Source organism: Astatotilapia calliptera, chromosome 9, assembly GCF_900246225.1.
Source record: "Astatotilapia calliptera chromosome 9, fAstCal1.2, whole genome shotgun sequence".
Lineage (NCBI taxonomy): Eukaryota > Metazoa > Chordata > Actinopteri > Cichliformes > Cichlidae > Astatotilapia > Astatotilapia calliptera.
In genome coordinates, this window is record NC_039310.1 from 15,233,381 (window position 1) to 15,244,546 (window position 11,166).

Genomic DNA, 11,166 nt, shown 5'->3' on the forward strand with positions numbered 1-11,166 from the left:
AGGGATTGTGGGGATTGGTGTCAACATTTCCCCATGTCATCTCATCCATTCGCTCTTCCTGCTACTCTTCTACAGAGCGTGAAGCATGAGATTGGATTTACAGTGTAATGGAATAAAGCACATTGTTTCTCATCTGTGGGAGCTGAGGATACGGCTGATAAAAGCCCTAACTTGCCCAGCTGGAAAGTTGATCAAAGACATTGCATACATCGAGGAAGATTTGTAGGGTTTTTTTCGCCTTCTTGTTAAGCGGACTTTTCCCCAAGCATTTTCTTTTTTTAAATTTCATGGTGATGCTGTTATTGATTTGCTTTGTTGTATTATGCTGCGTGCCAGAAAGCAGAGATCCAGAAGAAAAAAAGAGGTCATCATCGTGCGATCAAAGGCTCTGATATGACAGGTGTAGTGTTTTCTCCATGAAACTCGTAATGCAATTTGTATAGAAATAGACCTGATTAAATTCATACTCCTCGGTTTAGGTCATTGTTGTGGCAGCTGTGAAAAAGATTACTCAGCATTCATGCCATCCCAATGTGAAACTTAATCAGGAGGAATAAAATTAGCTGCGTTTTCTTTGAGATTTACAGAACGTCCATTTTTCTCTTCGACTCCCACCCTTTCATTTCAATGCACTGGCTTTTATCTCTGTGAATAGAGAGCCATTATCAGTTAATTAACTCTTATCTGCTTTCTGTTAAAATGATAACATTTTCTAGTGTCACGCCAAAGCATAATCTCCTTAAGTTACAATGTCGCAGCTCCCATCTATTGCCACAAATTTTTCCCCTTGCCCCCGAAAGCACGAGGTAAGGGCAATAGATGAGAAAGTCTATTTGTTCCAGCTGAAGTAATGGGACTGGAAGGTCAGACTAGGTGTAATTAGTTAGAATCTTAATGACTTCTTTTGCAAAACTGTCTCTCTATTTATGCTCTTGACTTTTCAGTTTGTCTTTATCAGCAGGATAATGCATAAGTTAATCACTATCTGGTTACAATGCATAGCACTTGGAAGAAGCCTGCAGGTGCCTCATTCGGGCATTCATATAATAATAACAAATGAAATCAGCATTTTAATTGCTTTTTAATGGGCTGCGCTTCCGTCCATATGAGAGTATGTATAGTCCTTTATTGGGTTCTTTGTGTAATGAAACACTTTAGTAATATACTAAACTAATCTAAAGACTGGTGTTGGGAAGAAAGAGTGTTTTCAAACAGAAGCCATCTTCTTGATTCAGAAAGGTTTACTCCAACCATTTACTTCAAGACTGAAACTGGTCAGTAGGAGGGGCGGCTTTAGCTCAGGCAGCAGATTGACGCTTCTTTGGGATGTCTTGATCATCATCATCACTGAGCCTCTGGGTCATTGATGATGACCCAGGGGCTCGTCATCAATGACCCAAGCTTAATTCCTAAGCCCTTCCATATGCTGAAGTGTCCATGGGCAAGGCACTCAACACCAGGTTGAGTTGCACTGTACTGCCATCAGTATGTGGATAGGTAAAGGGGGAAAAAAAACAATGTAAAGTGCTTTGTAGTTCCTATAAATGCAGACCATTTACAAAAAATTACACCATGGATAAAAGACAAAAAGATAAAAAGAACAAATAACTTCCATACTGCAGCTCGTCGTTTGGTTTTAGTACTGGTTTTGGTTTTAGCTCATTGGCGAGAGTGAATCGTAAGCTGCTGTTCTGCTCAGCTCTGCTGAGAATCATTAAAGTGATGGCTGGGACTTCCAGTCAATCAATCAATCAATCAATCAATCAATCAATCAATCAATCAATCAATCAATCAATCAATCAATCAATCAATCAATCAATCAATCAATCAATCAATCAATTCAAACATATAATTATCAATTTCAAAATCTTATTTGGTTTTCATATGTACCTATTTTCAGTGATATCAACTTTAATAACAGGAAATTTTCTTTCTCTCGTTGTTGCATATTTTTTAAGTAAAGTAATATTTGACATCTGCATAACAAAACTGAACATTATGTTTTTTGTGTGCAACCCCAATATTTTTAGTGGCCCCCACATGGCCACCCCTATGAAAAAACTCCAGAAGCGCCCCTGCTAGGAGCTGCTCATCCATGCAAACGCATGTGGTGAAGCTCCCTGTACACAGTTTTCATGCTGATGTTAATGACAGAGGAGGCATCCTGTTACAGCACTGTGCTCGAGTTATTATAGTTTTAGATTTCCATTCTAGATTTTTTTAAATTTCATTTTAATTTAGTTTTTTAGTTCAGTTTGATTTCTGTTAGTTCCCAGAGTGGGTTTGCTCATTTCAGTTTAGTTTTTTTGTTTGTGGATTTTATTCAAACTGTGAAGCGCTTTGTAACTCTGTATGTTGACAAGTGCTATACAAAGGTATTAAGCTATTATTATCATTATACCAAAGGTAATAATAGCTTGATAAGTACAATATCATAGTCTCACCAGTCTCTGCTCAGTCTTGGTTTGGTCAAGCGTGAATACTGCGCTGCTGCTGGTTTCAGCTTCTACATTATTTCTGTTTTCTTTGTCATGTCCCACATTATGAGACCTATGGGTTTTGTTCTGTCAGCTACAGGCGCACAGCTCACACCCCCACCGCTGTCTAATATAATATTCTAAATGGATGCAAAAGGTCGAGCAAACACAGACAGGTGCTGATGAATCATATCTTTTTATCTCGTGTCTTATTAGACTGAGTATCGCACATCAGCACAGTTGGGCAACACAACCAGATCAAAGACAGAGTAGGAGTGGACGCGTCCATCCTAATTAGTATGTTAGAGCGCTGATCTGTGAGTGATCTGAGAACACAGACAACACCCTCACACACACACACACACACACACACGCATGCACATACTTACACAGTCCTAAGCCCACCTCTAATTCCCCTCTGTTTTTACACACGTTCCATGTACACCCCTGGCAAGCATGAAAATCCTGGCACATTCAAACTCATTAAAACACATACAAGCTGATGGGTAAATATGCACACGCACAAAGTCCAGCTGGAGTTTTGTGATTTTTCCCACACACACTAAAGCCAAAGATATTCCTGGTGACGGCAGAATGAGCTATCTTGGCACATGAAGTTAAATTCTGCATAGTTGATGTGAGCGGCTCTGACTGCCCGTCATCTTCGCTGCACTTGCACTTCAAGCCTGTAAGTCGTTTCTCTGAAGGGGCTCCAGTAACTCAGTAAGTATAGTTTGGCTCAAACATCAGGATTCAATTAAAATGTAAATTTTCACTAAGCTGATAAACGGGGAACAACAGTTCCTTTGGCACCAGACAGAAGGCGTCATTTTCTACAGAGGAACTTGGATTTTGTTGTTTGGGACAGCAGGTAATCACTGAGGCCCAGCAGGCTGTAGGTGAAATTAACATAAGGTCAAAGGTTGGAAGAACTCAGAGCACTGAGTAGGATTTGCAGACTTCTAGACTTCTCAGTGTCTCTGCTCTTTCCCTCATTGCTTCTGTGTATTGCAGATCTATGTCTGCTCCTCTGACAGCTAAAAAAAAAAAAAGCATTCAATCTGGTCTGCACCTGCTCCTTTTTAAGTTTTTCCATAAACTGCACAAGTGGAGAAGCATTGTTTGCAAGGAGCTGACACACGTCTTCAATTCATCGTAGTTTCAAAGCAAGTCAGCAATGCACGTCACGTCAAATCCAATATGCTCAAGGGCAAACCCAACACTTTGGAACAGCGAATCCCGATAAGAATTACTGCATTACTGCAAGTCAGGGAGATGTTTCCAAACAGTTTCTGCGCCCGCTCTCAGCTGAAATTTGACAGTGCTGAAGGAACGGCAGTGGGCTAGATGAATGGTTTCCTTCACAAGCCAGTGCCGGGGAGAGCTGCAGGTCCTCCAAGAAGAGAGAATCTCTCATTTTCACCTTTCCTGGTTCTGATGAAACCGGCGGTGGGTAGCCTATATGTCACAAACTCACTTGCCTGGATGACAACTTTCCTTTCGGATAATATTTCTGGGATTAAAAATGCAAAATATACCGGCTCTGGTTACTAACAAATTACCTCTGGGGAAGGCTGCACTGCTTGCACATTTTGTAAGTACTGTTAAGCACTGTGCAGCCATCAAGAAGAGGTCCTGAAGAAAGAATGATGATTATATCCAGGAGGTACAATAAATCCTTAACATAAAAAACCCTACCTTGTTGACTGCTATATCATTACACCGAGACACATGCATGTCTGCACCGAGTTCTCATCCTTCCTGCCTGACATTCAGACATCCTCACTTATCCTGTCATCACAGACAGGAGCAGGCATGTCTCTGCCCTCTAGATCATATCTATATTTGTGGGGCCAAGGAGACACAATCAACCTGCTTATCATGCTTTTGCCACCTGATGGAGATGAAAGCTGTTACGGGCAGCAATGCTTTGAAACATAAACTTATTCAGGGTGTCTTGTTTTCGTCCGCTAAATCATGACAATATAATGATAAACTGCTGGATAATCACAGGGTCTAAATATCCTTCTGGGGTATTTTCTATCTGAACAAGCAACATCAGTTCTCATAATCTCTGTGTCCAAAAGGGCAGAAGCAAATCCCAGGTTTAATGAAAAGATCAGGGTTTTTCCTGGAGATAAGCTCCCTACTCCTGTGTTCCTCTCACCCCAAATGAAGATTGAGCAAGAGCCGTGTGATTTAATAGGGGTTTCATTAACTCTTGCATGACAGACATTATTGTTTATTAAATGATCCCATATAAGAGAAAAATGGATAGAACTCTGTTAAATGCAATAACACACGTTTGAACTTTACCTTAGTGGATCCCTGTGGGCCAGTAACTAGATCTGTCAAACAAATGTAGTAGGAAGCAGCACTGATTTGTACTGCAGTAGGAGTATAAAGTAGAACGGAACAGAAAGCACCGCAGTTTTTCACCCGCTTATTTCTCACATGGGAAGCAAACAGACATTAATGGTAAATTTGGTTCTGCGAGCCACTAAAGTACCAGAGGAACAATTTAGGTCCACACTAAGTTAAACTGCTGCTGCACAAGACTGAAAGTTGAACACATGTTTCAAGCAATGTCAAAACACACGTGCGCCGTGCTTTGGGACAGGAAATCACTTTCATTTCCAACAAGTTACAGAGGATATGCATGTCCTGCAAGGGATGGTCACTTGGCAGTTGCTGAAGGACTTAAGTTACGCAGGCAGTTATCCCGTAAATAAGTGCAACTCCTTATTTTCTAATGCATAATATAAACTGTAATGAACAAGTAAAAAAAAGGATAACAAAAAGTGATGAAGGTATTCAGCACAAGACAGGAACCTGTTAGCTGTTAAATGACCTGCGAAACTCATTAACGCTCCCTCAGAGTTGCGACGATACACTGTCATTGCACAGGAATGTAATGTGAATTTGAAGCAACTGAAGAATTCAAACAGTGAAAAAAAGCAGTCCTGATCTGAAACAACTCTGTGGTGGAAAATCAAAAACAGAAGTATTTTTGACATCTTATCCGTCCTCACCCATGCCCGGAATGTGCTCTCCCGGAGACTTCGAAAGGCACCGCTTTCTCCGTGTTCAGTGCGTACACCTTACTCTCAAAATCCTCGTCACTTCACAGGTGCCGCATCCACTTGCACGTCTTGGGAGCGCAATATATCTTTGACAGACAACAGTGGGTAATTGAGCCATCTATTGTGTTCCTCGAATGGCCTTCAAGACATTGGTAATCTCCAAAGGCAGTTCGGTGAATATCCTTGAGAGCAGTCTCCATTATGCAGCTGTTTATACCAGGATGTGATAACCAGTAAAGCGATATACATGATGGATTATTGCCTGTTTCCCCAAATGCAAATATTTCCCCCCAAAACCATAAATTACGCACAGCAAAATCAGTGCCACACACCTTATCTGGATAACTTATTCACAGCTGACACAACACGGTCTGTCACGCATGAACACAGGAATCGGTGAACGAAGGTTATAGTCTTTAATGTCGCGGGAGCTGTTTCCTTAAATACATTTTTCTCATCTTTTTTGATTGACCACATTTAATGTGCTTTAAGTACGATTCATAAACTTTTCTTTGAAGAAAATGCAACATTAGGCTGAGCTTATTTGTATGCAGCTCCAAAAATGAATGTCCTTGAGCATTCATTCCACAAGAGGGCTCTACAATTGATCCTGTCTGAGCCCAATTATTTTTTCCATCAGAAATCTAAAACTTTGGAACAAAAGTCAGTGGAGCTTTCTGCCGTTTAAACGTGTGATAAAAGACATCATCCTGCACTGGGGGGGATACCAGCAAGAGCCTGTAGGCACTCAAAGACCGCCGGGCTCAGCAACAGGTGCAGGCTGCTCGAAAGCATGTGGCTGACATTATCACTGGTGCGAGACTGCCCTCTAGTGGCGATTTACGGGGTCACAGCTTGTTCTGCTCCTACATGTACTCACATGTGGTTAACCTTTTTTTATTCTATTTAATAATCCCTCCACTGTTCATACTTCATTGAGGGATCGGTTGATAACAAGGTTCAAGTATTTACCAGCTCAACTGAGGTTAATGAGGGTACGGTCACACTTAAAGGACCACTGAATCAAAGACATGACTAACTCAGAGCACCGAAGCCCCATATTAGCCAGAATGAGTACAGACTGCTTTCCTGGTGATATTTTTTCCTTTTGTGCTGGAATTACTTTGACATAATGAGCACAAGAAACATGTCTGTGACAGAAGAAAAAAACTCTTTAAATAGTGCCTTTTTACACTTGGCTGCACGGATTTCTCAGTACCTAGTTCGTTTTTCAGAACTTCCAATGCGGTGAGGAAAACAGCAGTCTGCGAGGAAGAACCCACGGCTAACCTTTCACTGCCTTACAAATGAGAGGAGTTCATACTGGGTGAAGCACTATAGTGCCATGCCGATGTGTATTTAGCTGTCATTCTCTACTGTATGTTCGCATGAGGTCTATCAGAGTCGGTTTAAAAGTAAGGTGCGTTATGTATGAGGTGCGGGGTTGGAGTGATGTATGGGCTCGAGGTGGGATCGCATCAGAGATCGGCTGTGAATACTTGTGTACATGTTATACGTTTTTCACTTTGAATACATTTGCAAGAATTTCAAGAAAACTTTCAATTTACCATTACAGGGTACTGTGTGTGGAATTCTGAGATAAAAAATGATAAAATAATCCATCTTGGAATAAGTTTGTAACATGAGGAAATGTGAATTCTGTATGAAGATGTTAAGATTTTCACTGGGAGTGAGAAGAATGGACAAGAAACATCAGAGGGGCTGCTCAGGTTGAGCGTTTGTAGGTGCAGATGAGGGATTGTGGATATTTTAGACAAGTGTTGTTAATGATGGAGCTGCCAGGCAGGAGTAAAAGAGGAAAACCACAGAGGTCATTCATGCATGTCATAAGGGAGGATATACAGAGGGGTTGGTGTGACAGAGAAAGATGCTAGGGTGAGGTGGAGGCAGATGATCCTCTGTGGTGACCCTAAAGGGAGCAAAAGAATGATTTCATTGTCGTAGCGAATACAAGAAGCTACTAGCAGCTACATTTAATTCTCTAGCTACAGATAGAGCTTTTCAATGTTTGGAAGAAAGAAAAGAAAAGGGCAATAACGTGATAGCTCCCTGGTTTGGAAAAATCTGCATTACAAAGTGCAGGTGCAGATTTTAAAGACAGTGGAGACTTCAGAGACCAAAGTGTATATTAGAAAGTGATTGTGTTGTATTTTCGAACCAGTGAGTGTTGCTCTTCTGCTGTGCAGCCCAGGGGTGACCTCAAACATGAGAAAATGAAACTGACAATATTTTGTATAACAACAATTTAATACAGAAGATGCATTTCTCCCAAAGCAGAAAAAATAATTAATTCCCCTCGACTTGCAAAGCTACTAAGTGGGGACATCTGATATGTTGCCCACAATGGGAATGAACGTGAAGTGAACAAACAGGACACAGTACGGACAGAAGCCTCGTAACACTCAGGTCGTCAATCGTCATCATGCTGCCGCCATACAAAAGATGCCATTTCAAGCCCACATTCAGATTTGCACCTCGGAGCTTCTCCGTTACATCCTCCAGATTGTAAAACCAACACAGGTAAATTTGGTAAAAACGCATCAGCGTCGGACGATTTGTCATCACAATACAAAGAATTACCATTAAAGTACATCACATGTGATTCTCCGAACAGACCCCGTTTACCCAAAAGTCCAGAAAACATTTAAAATTCATTCAGTTTTTCTAGATTTCTCACGCCCCGCCCCCTTAATGGTCAGAAACTACACACAGACTGATTAAACAAACACGTAAAATGGATTATTTGGGAGTACAGTGTTATTTCTGGATTAACTGAAATGCAGTGACAGGAAAAAAAAGAGAAAAGAACAAAAACAAAATTTACAAAGAAATAGTATTTGAAAAATTGCAACAGAAGAAAACATATATGTAAAACAGCTGAACTCTACCACCCTGTGGCAGAGGTAAAAATGATCAGAAACAGAACTGTTTAAAAAAAAAATAATAATAATAATTTTTTGGTTCGTTTTCTTTTCACAAAGAAAAAAAGAGAAGAAAAAAGTGACAGCTCAGTTTTGGTGACTTCTAAAAACCACAAAAAGCAGCCTTCACATCCAAGAATGTTTTGAGCCTTTGCTCGTAGCCCTGTGAGTGTTTTTCTAGGGTTGTTACACGTTTTCATTTGAAGACATATTTAAATGAGAATTACAATTCACTACAATGATTTTGATCATCCTCCAGCTGGATTTACATCTACATAAGACACATTTGCATTTCTCTCAACCCATTGAACAAAAGCGATTGTCCAATTTTCCAACTTTTAACAGAAGAAGAATTCATGTTTACACTATTTGCAATCTGGTGTATAGGAGATAATAATGATGAGCAGCAGAAAGAACCCAGCAGCTACACCGATTACGACCACTCGCTCCGTATCTTTTCTACTGCCAGCGTACATTTATTTCATCCACTTGTTCCCCTTTTCTGTTCGCCCTCGCTCAATCCCATTCTCAGGGTAATAGTCACTTGAACTGTCTAACGTCCCGGTATAATCACCACAATAAAAAAAACACACGGGATAATGGGGTAATTATCTAAGACAATTGGTGCATTTGTTATCAAATAGCACTCAAGTGCACTCATAATGAAGCACTGAGTAAACACAGTTTGGAGTTGAAAGTATTTATTATGCACATGTGCTATACATAGCAAAGTTCCTCTGAAATATAATTAGATTGTCTACACTGTGAATTTGTATGGAAGGCTGTTACTCGCTTACTGTGTTTCAGAACAGCGTCTACAGACGGACACAAATATGAAGCCGTGCCCCACATATTATGCTTCATAGCATCTGGAACAAAAACTAAAGCATCTGTTTGATTTTGAGACTGATCAACTATTTTAGTTCTGTGAAAGAAGGTGGCCTCAGAGAAACCCTTTATAAAACAGAGCACACTTTAAAAGTCTCTCTCGCTCATCTGTGGCTCCACTGATACCCTTGAAACTCAGAGGTCAAGGGGATTATTTTCATCCTAGCTGGAAGGCAGTCCTGACTGAGGCACACAGGCTCACTGAAGTCATCTGTTATTGCCAAACTCATCAGATGACCACTTTTTTTTTTTTTTTAAACAACACAAAGTAAAAAAAAAAACAAAACAACAAACATATGCACACACACACACTCATATACACGCACAAACATCCAAATAAACATTTGCTCTCCTGTGAGAGTTAGGCTGGCAACAATCACTGAGGTTGAACGTAGGAAGGCAGTGCATGGAAAAGGCAAACTGGCATCAGGGATTGATTAAGTGGACCCGCTGTGACTTACAGCGCCGTCCTGTTGGCTGACTTGTGTAGGGGGAGATGCTGTGTAGGGGGGCGGGGCTTCATTTACGCTAGTGGAGTCTCCTCCCTCAGAAATACGAAGAGTGTTATGGCAGGGCTGCGGGGCGTCGGGCACGTCGCCTTGGGCACACTCGCTGTAGGGAGGGGGCTTCAGGTCGTCCTCTGGAAGGAACAGAGAAGACAGCTTAAGGAAACAGGAAATCATACACACTTGTCCCGAACTGAGCTGCTCAGTTTAGGGATATCCACCGGATAAATGTTTCCCTCACCTTAAATATAATAGAACTATGCACCAAAATAAACTACAAACAAACTGTTCAACCATAACATCCGACAGGAGAAAACATAAATCACCTCTAAACATGGGGCTCACGCTGATCATAGAATGAGCTGTAATGTTAGGAAGCAGCAAGGTGTTTTTTTTTTTTTTGTGGGCAGGACTTTGACTTTAGTCAGCTGTTTAAAAAAATCATAAAAAAAAGATTATAATCTTAACCTTCCTGAAACTCCCTTTATGGAAGAGGAAAAAAAAAAAAGGTTTCGGTACTTCTCACAGCTTCTCGGTTGAGCTTTTTGAGATGATGAATTTTTACTCATGCTTCATACGGTCACAAAACTTTCAAATATTCAATAACAGCGAATGTTAAATTGTGCCGCAGCAGACGCAGAAAACAGGAGTTACACAGTGCTGTGTGGCTGTAACGCCGAATTCAGTGCTTATTATACCTTCATGCAGTGGCACTATTAAAACTGCTGTATTACAGCAACCCAAACGTCCCCTCCCTGGTGTCTCCGATAGGAAAAAAAGATCTGATATGAGGGCGAAATGGAACCAGTCACATTGTGTAATTACACTGCTGCTGAAATGTCACCATTTCCAGCCTTTGTAACCACATCCTGCTTGTCAGACTCAACTACCACTTCAGATCAAATGAGATGCCATTTGCGAAAGAGGACGCTCTGAAACTTGATACAAAGATTTAAAAGCTGGAGTGGCTAGCTTGTGCCCTCCTACGAAAACACATATTTGCAGCTAATTATGCAAAACAGGAAAAACTGAAAGCACTGACATGACTGTTTAAAGTACATTTAACCCCAACTAGAAAAGGGAGAAAATCCCTTTTCTAGTTGAGAGAAGAGTGATTACGAGTAGCAATATTATTTAAAATTGAAAAACAAAAGTGGGGTAATGGAATTAAAAAACAAAATAATTGGGAAAGAGTCATCAGCTCTCAAAGTGCCAGTCACATGTCCAGTATTTGAGCCTCTGTTAGGAAAAGGAACTAGGGTCTTTCTTC

General features: G+C 40.7%; 1 protein-coding gene across 1 annotated transcript in view; it reads right to left on the bottom strand.

Moving 5' to 3' along the window:
- The window catches only part of sema5a (sema domain, seven thrombospondin repeats (type 1 and type 1-like), transmembrane domain (TM) and short cytoplasmic domain, (semaphorin) 5A), a 174,088-nt gene extending 168,280 nt beyond the window's left edge, over positions 1-5,808 (bottom strand). Inside the window, exon 1 of the mRNA XM_026179439.1 lies at positions 5,510-5,808. The gene's annotated coding sequence lies outside the window, so the exon portion shown is untranslated. The remainder of the gene's footprint in view (positions 1-5,509) is intronic.
- Between the last annotated feature and the right edge of the window lie 5,358 nt (positions 5,809-11,166).